This window comes from Alexandromys fortis, unplaced genomic scaffold, assembly GCF_014885135.2.
Source record: "Alexandromys fortis isolate MF-2015 unplaced genomic scaffold, M_Fortis_MF-2015_v1.1 scaffold_90, whole genome shotgun sequence".
In the NCBI taxonomy this organism is placed as follows: Eukaryota; Metazoa; Chordata; class Mammalia; order Rodentia; family Cricetidae; genus Alexandromys; species Alexandromys fortis.
In genome coordinates, this window is record NW_026067985.1 from 3,994,747 (window position 1) to 4,005,994 (window position 11,248).

The 11,248-nt window shown below is 49.1% G+C and overlaps 1 long non-coding RNA gene across 1 annotated transcript; it reads left to right on the plus strand.

The window, feature by feature from the left end:
* Positions 1 to 3,113: 3,113 nt before the first annotated feature.
* Positions 3,114 to 5,175, plus strand: LOC126511746 (uncharacterized). The gene is made up of 3 exons (XR_007594774.1): positions 3,114 to 3,697; positions 3,782 to 4,423; positions 5,029 to 5,175. It is a non-coding gene; the product is annotated as an uncharacterized lncRNA (long non-coding RNA).
* Positions 5,176 to 11,248: the final 6,073 nt, after the last annotated feature.

An 11,248-nucleotide genomic window follows, 5' to 3' on the forward strand; every position in this document is an offset into this window, starting at 1 on the left:
AGGGAAGTGGGGTACAGCTCCCATCCCCCAGGGCAGCAGTCTTACAGGTTGGGATGAGAGAAGCCCCCGTTGGGTCTTAGCTGTGTTGTTTATCAGTGTAGAGACAGCTGAACAAGTCAAATGCATCTGCTTCTACTTTCTCCCTTACGAGTTAATCTTGACTGCCAAATCTGTTGGGCTGAAGGACACATAGTAAATTCCATTTATGGGTGTGTCTATGAGGGCGTTCCAGAGATGACTGGCAGCTGGGATAGCAAGTCAGAGGAGAAGACCCACCCCAAATGTGGGTGATACAGTCCCATAGGCTGAGGACTCAGATGGGACCGAAAAGGACAGAGGAGAAAGCCTGCCAGCGACTGCAAGCTTCATTCTTGCCGAATGAATGACTTTGCAGCTGGAGTCACCCTGCAGAGACATCAGAGCCCAGCTTCCCCAGCCTTTCAGTGCGGACTGGCACCAAGAATACTCCAGAGACCTCCCAGGCCATCTGCTCCAGACTGGGTGGTTGAAAACAATAAGAATTGATTTTATGTAACCTGAAAGGTCAGAAGTCTGAAATCGAGGTGCCCCTCCAGGGGTGGAGGTTCAAACTCTGCTGCCCCTAGCTTCTAGTGAGCAATCATTCCTGAGCTTATGGTCACTCCCCTTCCTCCCTCGCCCCTCCTCCCTCCCCCAGTCCCTGTCCCTCTTTGTCCTCTCTGTCCTGTCCTTTCTCTTTCTCCCCGTTTGTAGACTTCTCTTCATCTTTCCTCTTGAGGTGGGTGGTGATAGCCTCTTGGTTGCAGAATCTACCCTTCCTTATTTTAAACATTAAGAGTCTAGGTGGCCAGGTTCCACTCCAGGGATCAGGAAGAGCCGACTGGTTCAATCTGAGAGATGTCCTCCGCTATCCAACCATCATTGGCTAAGGGGTGTGAACGTAGAGTGTGGGCTCTGGACCTTGCAAATGTGCTTGCCAAGGGCTTCCCTGCGAAGTTAGTGGTATTTTAAAAGAAGGGCAAATATCAGAGGGGATCCTGGGTATTGCTCGGCCAAAGGTTTTTTTTTTTCCCCCCACACTGTCCATGAGTCAGACTTTGTGTTAAGTGACTCCTATGTGTTTCTGCTACATTCTCCCAATGGGTTGGCGTTCTGCACTCCTTGCCCCCACCCATGTGTGTATGTATGTGTGTGTGCGTACATATGTGTGCATGCGCGCATGTAGGCCAGAGGTCAACTTGAGGCTTTCTCCCTCTATCTCTTTCCACCTTGTGTTTTTGAGAAGGTCTGTTGCTGAGCCTGGAACTCACAGACTTAGCCAGCCCAGCTGGCCACTGAGCCACAGGGATCCTCCTGTCTCTGCCTCCCCAACACTGAGCTTATAGGTAAGCATTGCAACCCCTGGCTTTTACTTATTTATTACTAATTACTTAATTTTTATTTATTTATACTTGGGTTCTGGGGGATTGAGAATCAAGCACTTACTTTCCCAAGCTTATTCCCCAGCCCAAAGATTCATTTTACTTGTCTTTATAAGACGAACAGTGGAGCAATGCTCCCAGTCACACAGGCAGAAGCGGTGGGGCCTTCGCCTAGCCTCCCTCCAGACTGCAGACTTCCCAGAGAGCTGCTTTCAGACTGACAGGGGCTTTCTTCTTGGATCTTGGTGGACAGGAGGCTCTGTCTTGTCTGGATCTTCAGCTGCTTGATGGTGATAAAGTCAGGGTCCCCCGGGTTCTGATCACTTAGCTATGCTGGTCACACCCCGTATCCCGGAACTGTGTTGAGAAATGCAATTTGTAGCATCCCAGGTGGAAAATTTCTGATTCTCTCTGACGGAGGCTGCCGAGGAGGATTGGTCTCTAGCCTGGTGGAAACATAAACATCAATTCTGAGAATAAAGGGGGGCGAGGAATGAGGTCCTGGAAATTGATGGAAAGCTGGCTGTTTGGAATCTCAGAATTAACCAGGACTCTCCCTGTAGCTGCCTTTCTGGGCTCCGTCTACAGGTTTCTGAGACACATTTTTTAATCCTCTTGTCATCTTATTCGACCTGGAAAAGAATATAAATTGTTAGGTACTCTGGCTGTGGAATTTACACACAGGCAGAGCTGACCTGTTGGTCACACTCACCAGGTTTTCTGTGTACGGGATGGACATGACCAAGATGCTAGCTGGGACTTCAGTCTGTGACCGCTCAGCCCATTATCTCCTGCTGGGTTTGAGAGGTTTTGTTGCTAATCCCAGTCAGCAGAGGGTGCACTTTGGAGAGAGGTCTTCCTAGGAAGGAGGAAATAGTTATAACGAAAGAGTAGGACGTGGGTTGATATTCTGAAGCATATTTTAGTTTTAAAGATTTATTTTGATAGTGCGTGTGCATGTGTGTGTGTGTGTGTGTGCGCGCGCGTGTACGTGTGTGTGTGTGTGTGTGTGTGTGTGTGTGTGTTTGACTTACACTTCCAGGTTACAGCCCATCATCAAGAAAAGTCGAAGCAGGAACCTAGACTGAGTTGGAGCAGAGACCGTGGTGAACACTCCTTGTGGGCTTGCTCTTAGGCTTGCGTTCAGCTCGTTACCTTAGAGAGCCTGTGTCCACCTGCTCTGCCCAGTACTCCCCACAGTGGTACCATCAATCAGCAATAAAAAAATACCCCATAGATGTGCCCGTGGGCCAGCCTGGTGGAGGCAATTCCTCAGCTGAGGTCTTCACTTCTTAGCAGTGTCCGATTGATAGTCAAGATTAGCCATCCCATGTCTGTGGAGTCCATAAGACAGTGTCAGATCCGCTGGAGCTAGAGTTACAAGCAGTTGTGAGCCACCAAAGGTGTATGCTGGGAACCAAGCCTGGGTCCTCTGGAAGTGCAGTATATACTTTTAACCACGGAACCATCTCCCCCAAAGCTTATTTTAAACACCCATTGTACTTGACTCTGGGCTTGAGGCTATGAGGGCTGTGTGGTAAGCTACACTAACCCCTCCTCCAGCAGGAGGGCAAAGCAGAGCTTCCAGTTGTCAAGACTTAGGGAAAGGGGTAATCGGTAAAGGCTACTTCTTAATTTCTTATACTAAGTGCCGTGCTAAACATTTTCCATATGTTATTTCCCATAAGCCACTGAACAACCCCAGAAGAGAAGCTGAGGCTCATGAACAAATGTGAGCAGAGCATATTTTTTTTTAAAAAAATATATTTATTTATTATGTATACAATATTCTGTCTGTGTGTATGTCTGCAGTCCAGAAGAAGGCACCAGACCTCACTACAGATCCTTATGAGCCACCATGTGGTTGCTGGGAATTGAACTCAGGGCGTTTGGAAGAGCAGGCCACTGAGCCATCTCTCCAGCAGAGCATAGTTTGAATGGCAGAATGTGAACCTTAACTCCAAAGCCCACACCTTTAGCTTCACACCCTCCTGGTTTCCACAGATAATCTAGGCAACCAATAACTGGGAGTTACAGGGGCCACGAGAGAAATGGTTCTTCCACCCCAGTGCCTCGAACCCTCATGTTTGGTGTTAAAGTCTGTGTGCCTGTTGTGGAGTTGATTTAGGAGGCTACTTGGTGATCGCAGGCATCTAGGAACACAGAAGGACGCAGAGCTGTGCTACACTCCCCCAGGCATCGGTTTGCTCTCTCGGGTGCTCAAAAGGAAACGAAGAGGAAGACAGGAGAGACTTTCATGATTTCTCCCCGTGACTTCCAGCCCCCAACACCTGCTCGTGAGTCTGATGTTCAAGATCTTAAGTAGTGCCCAGAATCATCAGGGCATTATTTGTTTATTTATACCAGGCTTATTCCCCCAGGTATTCGGTGTGTCCCCGGGCCCCAGCATCCACAAAGGGGAACCAAGGAAAAGCAATGAAAATTAGGATAAGTAAGACGGAAGAGGAGCCGGTTGGGAAAGCAAGCCGGGCTCAGGGGAGGGGCGAATGGGCAACTGCACGGTGATAGGGCATTGGGAACTCAGTGCCGCCAGTGCCAAGAGGGGCCATGCTCAGTAGAGTGCACAGAGGTCACAAGACACAGGGTCTGGCAGGTCAGCAGATGGTGCTGATCTTAAACCAGGAAGACATCCGTTCAGGTCTCGGAGCCTGAGCGGAAGGGTACTACACAATCACGAACAACTTTAGTAATAAATTTCACTGGATGCGTGTGTATGCTCGTCGGGTGGGCTGCACACACGTGCTACGGTGCACATTGCGCATGTGGTGGAGGTCAGAGGTCAATTTGGAGGGAGTCAGGTCTCGCTCTCTACCAAGTGGGACCCAGGGATCGAACTCAAGCTTGGCGGCAAGTGCCTTTATCCGCTCAGCCTTATCACTGGCTACTGGGTTGTTTTCTGACTCCGAGGCTCACCAATTTGGATAGACAGTTCAACACAGGGGCTCAGGAATCCTCCCGGCTCCTCCCAGGAATTCCCCAGGACACTAGCCCTGGCTTTGCAGGTGAGTTCTAAGTGAATCAAACTCAGGCCCTCATGCTTTCGAGCTAAGCTCTTTCTAATGGAGCTACCTCCTGTTCCTCTCTGTGACGATTTATAGTGAACATGGAGCGCATTTTGCCCGTGTCTATTATTTTTATTATTCCTATGCACACATGTGTCTGTGTATGCCTCGGGGGGGGGGGGGCGGTCAGAGGATACCAGATACCTGAAGTTGGAGTTACAGGCAGTTGTCAGCTGTCTCATGTGGGTGCTTAGAATCGAACTCGGCTCCTCTGCCAGAACAACGCATGCTCTTAACCACTGAGCCTTTTCTCCCACCCCGCCATTGTGTATTATGTTTCTCTAACATGAGGTTAAGAAAAGCAACAGAGTTCAGGAGACTGGGGAGGTTGGAGGTGGGGGAGGAGGGCACTGAAAGAAACAAATGGTCTGCTCTGTCCTGACATGCTGACATCATTATAACGGCACCGTCTGAGTCATTAGAGAAACCAGGCAAGGAAGTCTGTGGATTACACAGGCGGTGTGAGCATCTAGGTCAGGTTTGGGAAGGGGGTTTAATGCTCTATGGTGACTAATCGATTAACAGTGGCTTGTTTCAATCAACAGGATGGGAAGCATTAGAATCGCCCACTAAAGCAAAAGCGTGCTGTAATTGATTAGTGATGTCTGCCACGGCTAAGCAGCATCCATTTCCCAGCCCAGGCTTGGCGTGCTGCTGATCATAAGGACCCAGCTTTGAAGGAGGTCAAACGTAAGTCACTGTGGTCTCCCAGCTGAGCTTTGGTTCATGAGGGTGTTTGATTTCCTTACTTGATATCTTTTTTTATTTTGGTTTACTTCCTAAATTGGCCAGATATAATGTTTTGTAAGGCATTGGAAGGGCCCCTATACATCGGTCCTTGTGTCTGCATTCTAGTTTTCCTCTAGCTGTCTGGGGTAGCAGAACATCCTGGTATAGTCTGTCACTACACAGAGTGGGAGGGGCAGCTCCAGAGTGCTTAGGGCGATGCTGTTACTTTGAGGAAAGGCTGGGTTCTGATGTTCTGGCGCTCTGGTGTGTCTGCATTGGGACAGGGTCTTCCTTCTCCAGGGTCTTCATCCCGACTGTAGCAGCATCCGCTGCTGGAGCATCCTCTTCTCTCTTCACCGGCTCGTGTGGTCAGACGTGTGATGAACAGGACCCATGGGAAGGACTCGAGAGTTTCCAACTCATCTTTTATGGTTACAGTCAGGAGGGAGCACTGTGAATCTAGGTGTCAAAATCACAAAACATGCAGAGCAGAATACAGAATATTTATTTCACACGTTTGTTCTGTTGTTCATTTATTCAACAAACATCCTCTTTCTCTCAGGGTATTGAGGTTTTTGGAAGGCACAGACACAAGCAGGATGCCTTATCTGGCTGCTGTGGCTCGGAGCTTAATAGATAGGTGCACGCAGAATCCTAGCGCAGAGAGGATGCGCAGGGTGCACAGAGGGACAATGAAGGTTAGCAGTGAAAGCTGTGAGGCAGGCGCTGTGCGCAGCTCTCATCTGATGTGGTGGTTTGAATGAAAATGCCCTCAGTTGGCAGCTCCCTTTGTGGAAGGAAGCCCATCACTGGGGCCAGGCTTCGAGATGAAAGGCCTCTCGCCACGTCCAGTCTGCGCTCTCTGCTTTGTGAAGATGTGAGCTCCTAGCTTCCTGCCCTGTCACCATGGCCAACTGCTCGCTCCCATGTCCCTTTGCCATAATGGACTCTGATCCCTCTGGAACCATAAGCTAAAAAGAAACTTTTCTAAGTCGAGTTTGGTCACGGTGTTCCATCACAGCCACGGGAAAGCCACTGGCGCACCAGACTCATTGGCCCTCATAGCCATGCCCGTGATAATCGGGTGCTGTTTGTTCCCATTTCACAGACCAGGAAATTGAGGTTCCTGGGAGGTACTCAAGGTATCAAGTTGCAGAGCTTGGAGACAACCTGTTTTAGACAGACAAACAGGACAGGACCAACGGCATAGGCATAGGAGAGCTGCTACTGGCCTTCCTGCTCAAAGCAGAGTATGTGAACTGCGGGCCCCTCCCCCCAGCCATGTTCTACAGTTGTTCTGAAGCACAGCTGAGAACACATGGGTTTAGACTCAAGCCCTGACTCTTCCCGATGACTCTTACAGCAGTCACAGGCCCTGCAGGTACTTAGGGTGAGACTCAGTGGTACCCCCACTTATCTGCCAGGTTTTGCTTTTTACCTAGCAATAAGAAGTCCTCTTGCATTCACCAGCCAACAGCATAGAGTCAGAGAAAAGGGCACGTTAAAATGGAAAGACATTGTGAGTCCCAATACATGAAGAAACAACAAAGAAACACAGTGAATGAGACAACCTCACACCCCACCGCATCCCAACATCCCAGTTCCCCCCCCCCCACATCACCAAGGTAAGGGAGATGTGTGAGGGAGAATTCAGAATCCTACTTTTAAAAAGGGCAGATGACCTAGTAGACGGCTTACGTCAGCAGGTGAGCCAGGCACGAAAATCCACTTGTGCTGGGTAGTGTCCGTTCATCTTGACACAAACCTGAGTCATCTGAGAGGAGCGGGCATCCGCTGAGAAAATGCTTCCTTAAGATCAGGCTGTACACAGCCTGTAGAGGGTTTTTTTTTTTTTAAATTAGTGATTGATGGGGGAGGGCCCAACCCACCCATTGTGGGTGGTGCCATCCCTGGGCTGGTGGTGGAACCATGGGGAGCAAGCCAGTGAGCAGCACCCTCCATGGCCTCTGCATCCGTTTCTGCTTCCAGGTTCCTGCCCTGCTCGAGTTCCTGTCCCGACTTCCATCAGTGATAAGACTATGACACAGAGGTGTAAGTCCAATAAACCCTTTCTTCTCAACTTGCGTTTGGTCATGGTGTCTCATCATAGCGGTAGTGACCCTAAGACACCAGTCAAGATCTTGACAAGATGGTGTCTAAAGTGAGTGAAATCACAAGTTGGAGGAAAAAGTACAAGACACAGAAGATAAATTCAGCAACCGATTGAAATACCTGTGAAGAACCAAACAGGAATTCTGGGAAGGAAAGGCAATCACAAAACACATCAGAGAGTATCAGCAACAGACAAGACCATGCAGAAGAGCAAAATGCAGGACTGTAGGTCAGAGGCCAGATAGCGATACAATCGTTCATACATGAGGAAAAAAGTCAATGGACATGACTCATAATTCCAAGAAGTCTGGGATACATTCAAGGGACCAAGCCTAAAAATCCATAGGACAGAAGGAGTTGGGCTAAAAATCAAGTAGACTAGACAAATTATCATAGAAAAACAGTCACAGCAGGAAAGTTTGCAAGTCTAGGAGAAAGACTTTGACAGCCAAATGCTAGGGGCTTTAGAATCCCAAGCACATAACCAGAGAAGAACCTCCCCATGGCATGTCACGGTAAAGATGTCAAAACCAGAGCGTAAAGACAAGTGCGAAAACCCACAGAGGGGAAAGGCAGACTCACACGCAGAGGCAGAGCTATCGGAGGAATGCTGGATCTTCTATCAGCAACCCCCAACCAGGGTAGCAGGAAATCCTGGACATTTCAAACCCTGAAAGTAAACACCTGTCCGTCAATCCAGAGTGCTATACCAAGCAAAACTATTTTTTGAAATGGATGGCGAAACAAGGCTGTTTCAAGACACACAAATTAAGGACTCTGCTCTGGCCTCTCAAACAGTGAGCCACATGGAACTTGAGGCTACCTCAGGGCCATTCGAAGTTGGCCCATGGGTGCTTAGAGTCTTGAGGAGCACATCCTTGTAGTGCTTGCTACAGACTTCCACTTCGGCCTCATACAGAAAGTGCAGCAGTTCCGAGGTTCTGGCGTTCCTAGCGGAGGAGCTTGTCCTCTGGTCTCTGCCTTGCACAGGCATGGATGGATGAGTTGTGTCATGGGCATGGCCATTTTTATTGAGCTCTATTGTCTCTGCTCTTACAAGAACCCCATGGGTCTGACTTATTCACCCTGCGGATTTTTCATTAAGCCTTCCAAAGCCTCTGTCTAATGCTGAAGGTAATTCAAAGTCCTGTGGGCGATTCATCCAGGCACTGGCGTCCCGCTCCATCACACCGACCAAGCCCCTTGTTTGTCAAGTTATCTTTGTGGCACTATGTTGGGCTCAGCCGTGAAGCCACATGCATCTCCCAAAGGGACCGACTTGCCTTGTGCTTCCTGTTGTCCTGTCTCCACTCCGAGGAAAGCAAGCCTGAGCCCTCCTGGGTGTTTATCTGTGGTACAAAGGGTGTTTTAAATCCCTTTAAAGGGGCATTTGCAAGAGCTGTTCTGTCACCGTGTTTGCTTCAGGTTTCTGTTAAACAATGCCCCGGTGAGCAGCGTGGAGGGAGAGTTATGGTCTATAGGCTTTCATTGGGGGGCTCAGAGGTAGAAAAAGAGGCAGGCGATCAGGGCAGCAGTTCAGTTTCAAGAGGGGGCTAAAACATCCCTGGAAATGAACTAATATAGCGGAAATTGTGCTGGTAGTATTATCTCTGGGGAAAATGTCAGTGCGTGTCTGGAAGGAACACCTGGCTAAGGTACTCTGCTGCCAGAGCTAAGACGTTGGGTTCCGCTTCATTCAGTCTCCCTGGGGGAAAGTCTGCTGGGCTTCTCCCAGTGTTGCTGTGCCCCTCTGAGGCTTGAGATGATTCCCTGGGCAAGATTAGAGGGGATCTAGTGGTTTAGAGGGGGCTTTCCATGAGCGTCTACCAGACTGGTTCATTCACTCAGGCGTTCAGTGCTCACACCAATCGTTCAATCATTGCCCCTATCTGGAACCATGCCAGACCCCGAGGATGTGGCATTAAGCATTTCAGGCAAGGTCCCTTGCTCTTCAAGAGTATTCTACTAAGGGGCAGGGCCCACAAAGGACAAAAGCATGAATAGGACAACCCCAGGTACACTAGTGACAGGCTGGTCTATGACCTATGAATTTTCCTTTCATGGAAGGAGGGTGGGAGGGTGTGGTGGCTTGAACGTAACTGGCCCCCAGAATCTCATAGGGAGAGGCACTATTAGGAGGTGTGGCTTTGTTGGAGTGGGTATGGCCTTGTTAGAGGAAGTGTGTCACTGTGGGGGCAGGTTTTGGGGTTTCCTATGCTCAGGGTACCACTCAGTATCTCGCTAGACTTCCTGTTGCCTGCAAGAGTTAACACTATTAGCTACTCCTCCATGCTCCCCGTCATGATGATAATGGACTGAGCTTCTGAAACTGTAAGCCGCCACCTCAATGAACTCATTTCCTTTATAAAAGTTACTCTGGTTATGGTGTCTCTTCCCAGCAATAGAAACCTTAACTGAGACAGTGAGGATTTTAACTAGACAGCTGGTAAAGCTCGTTGGCTTGTGGATGCAGGAAAACCAATCCCTCCACCTCACTCCCACTCAGCCCACCACTTGCGTCTCTCTCATACAAGCATCCACTCTGGTCCACCCCACCTCCTCTTCTCAGTCTTCCCGTGTGAGGATAAATAGATGGTGAGCTGGTGGCCTTGTGACAATGCCTGAGCTTGCCTGGTTCTGTGTCTTCTGTAAGCTGTTTCTGAGCCACTCTGCTCTGTGGAGCGTCCACTCTTGCTTTTGCTTCTGTTTTGTAAGGTGACATGCTCTCTGTAACATGAGGGGCCTCTTTTGTTTCTGTCCTGCCCAGTTCCCAGAATGGGCAAGTCCCAAAGAAAATCACACAGAGAGTCTATATTAATGATAAACTGATTGGCCCATTAGCTCAGACTTCATATTAGCTCTTATAACATATATTAACCCATTATCCTTATCTATGTCAGCTACATGGCTCAGTACATTTTTCAGCGGGGCAGGTCACATCCTGCTTCGTCAGTGGTCTGGGCAGGACTAGGGAAAGAGCTTCTTTCTTCCCAGAATACTCCTGTTCTTATTGCCCCACCTCTACTTCCTGTCTGGCTACCGACCAATCAGTGTTTATTTAAAATATAATTGACAGAATATAGAACTGTCCTGCACCATTTCCCCTTCTTTTTTGGGGGAGTAGTTGGGGTGGTGGTACACACCTTTAATCCCAATAGCCCTCCATACCCCTCTTCCTTACTGTGTGTGGGGGCCAGGGAGGCAGGCAGAAGATCCTGTACTCAAGGAAGTACCAAGACTGGATTTAAGGATGGGGTCTCCTTTGATTGTTTCTCAACTGGGTCAGAGCCCAAGGGCTTTTGAGACCCACCCCCACCCCTTATTCTCAAAGGTTCTCAAAGGGATGAGAAGGAATTTCCTAAAAATAGAAACTCAGACTAGCTTGTTCCCAGGAAGATAGTGGCCTTCCCCATCCCACCCAAGAGATTAGGTCCAGCCACCTGGTATAGGCTGATAAAGATGGCCTGACTCAGGGTGGCCTTGCTCTAAGAACAAAGAACAGCTGGGAGAGAAAGCAAAGACCTTCAAAAAGTTGTACCCATGCCAAACTCCCCTAACTACACTGAAGGGCTGCTTGTGTTCCCCCTGCCTTTAAAAGCTAACCCCACAGAAGAGCTCGAACTCCTCTCTACCTCGCTGCAACAGGGTATTAGAGATGGGTTCCAAACTAGTTTGTATTATGCTAAATAAACCTTGCTTATTACAGTCTGGGCTTCTCTGGTCTCTGGGGGTCTCTCTGGGGGTCATAATCTGGGTACAACAGGCTCTCAATGGAACCAAAGAGTTCTACAAAGGGGGGGGGGTAAGAGGGGGGGAGAGGGATGGTGTGGAGAGGGTGTGGGTATGAGTTCTTTAGAGAGGGGGCACACAAACACCTCATGCTCAGCACCTGAGTACAAGGTGAGCTCAGTCATCAGAAGGGTC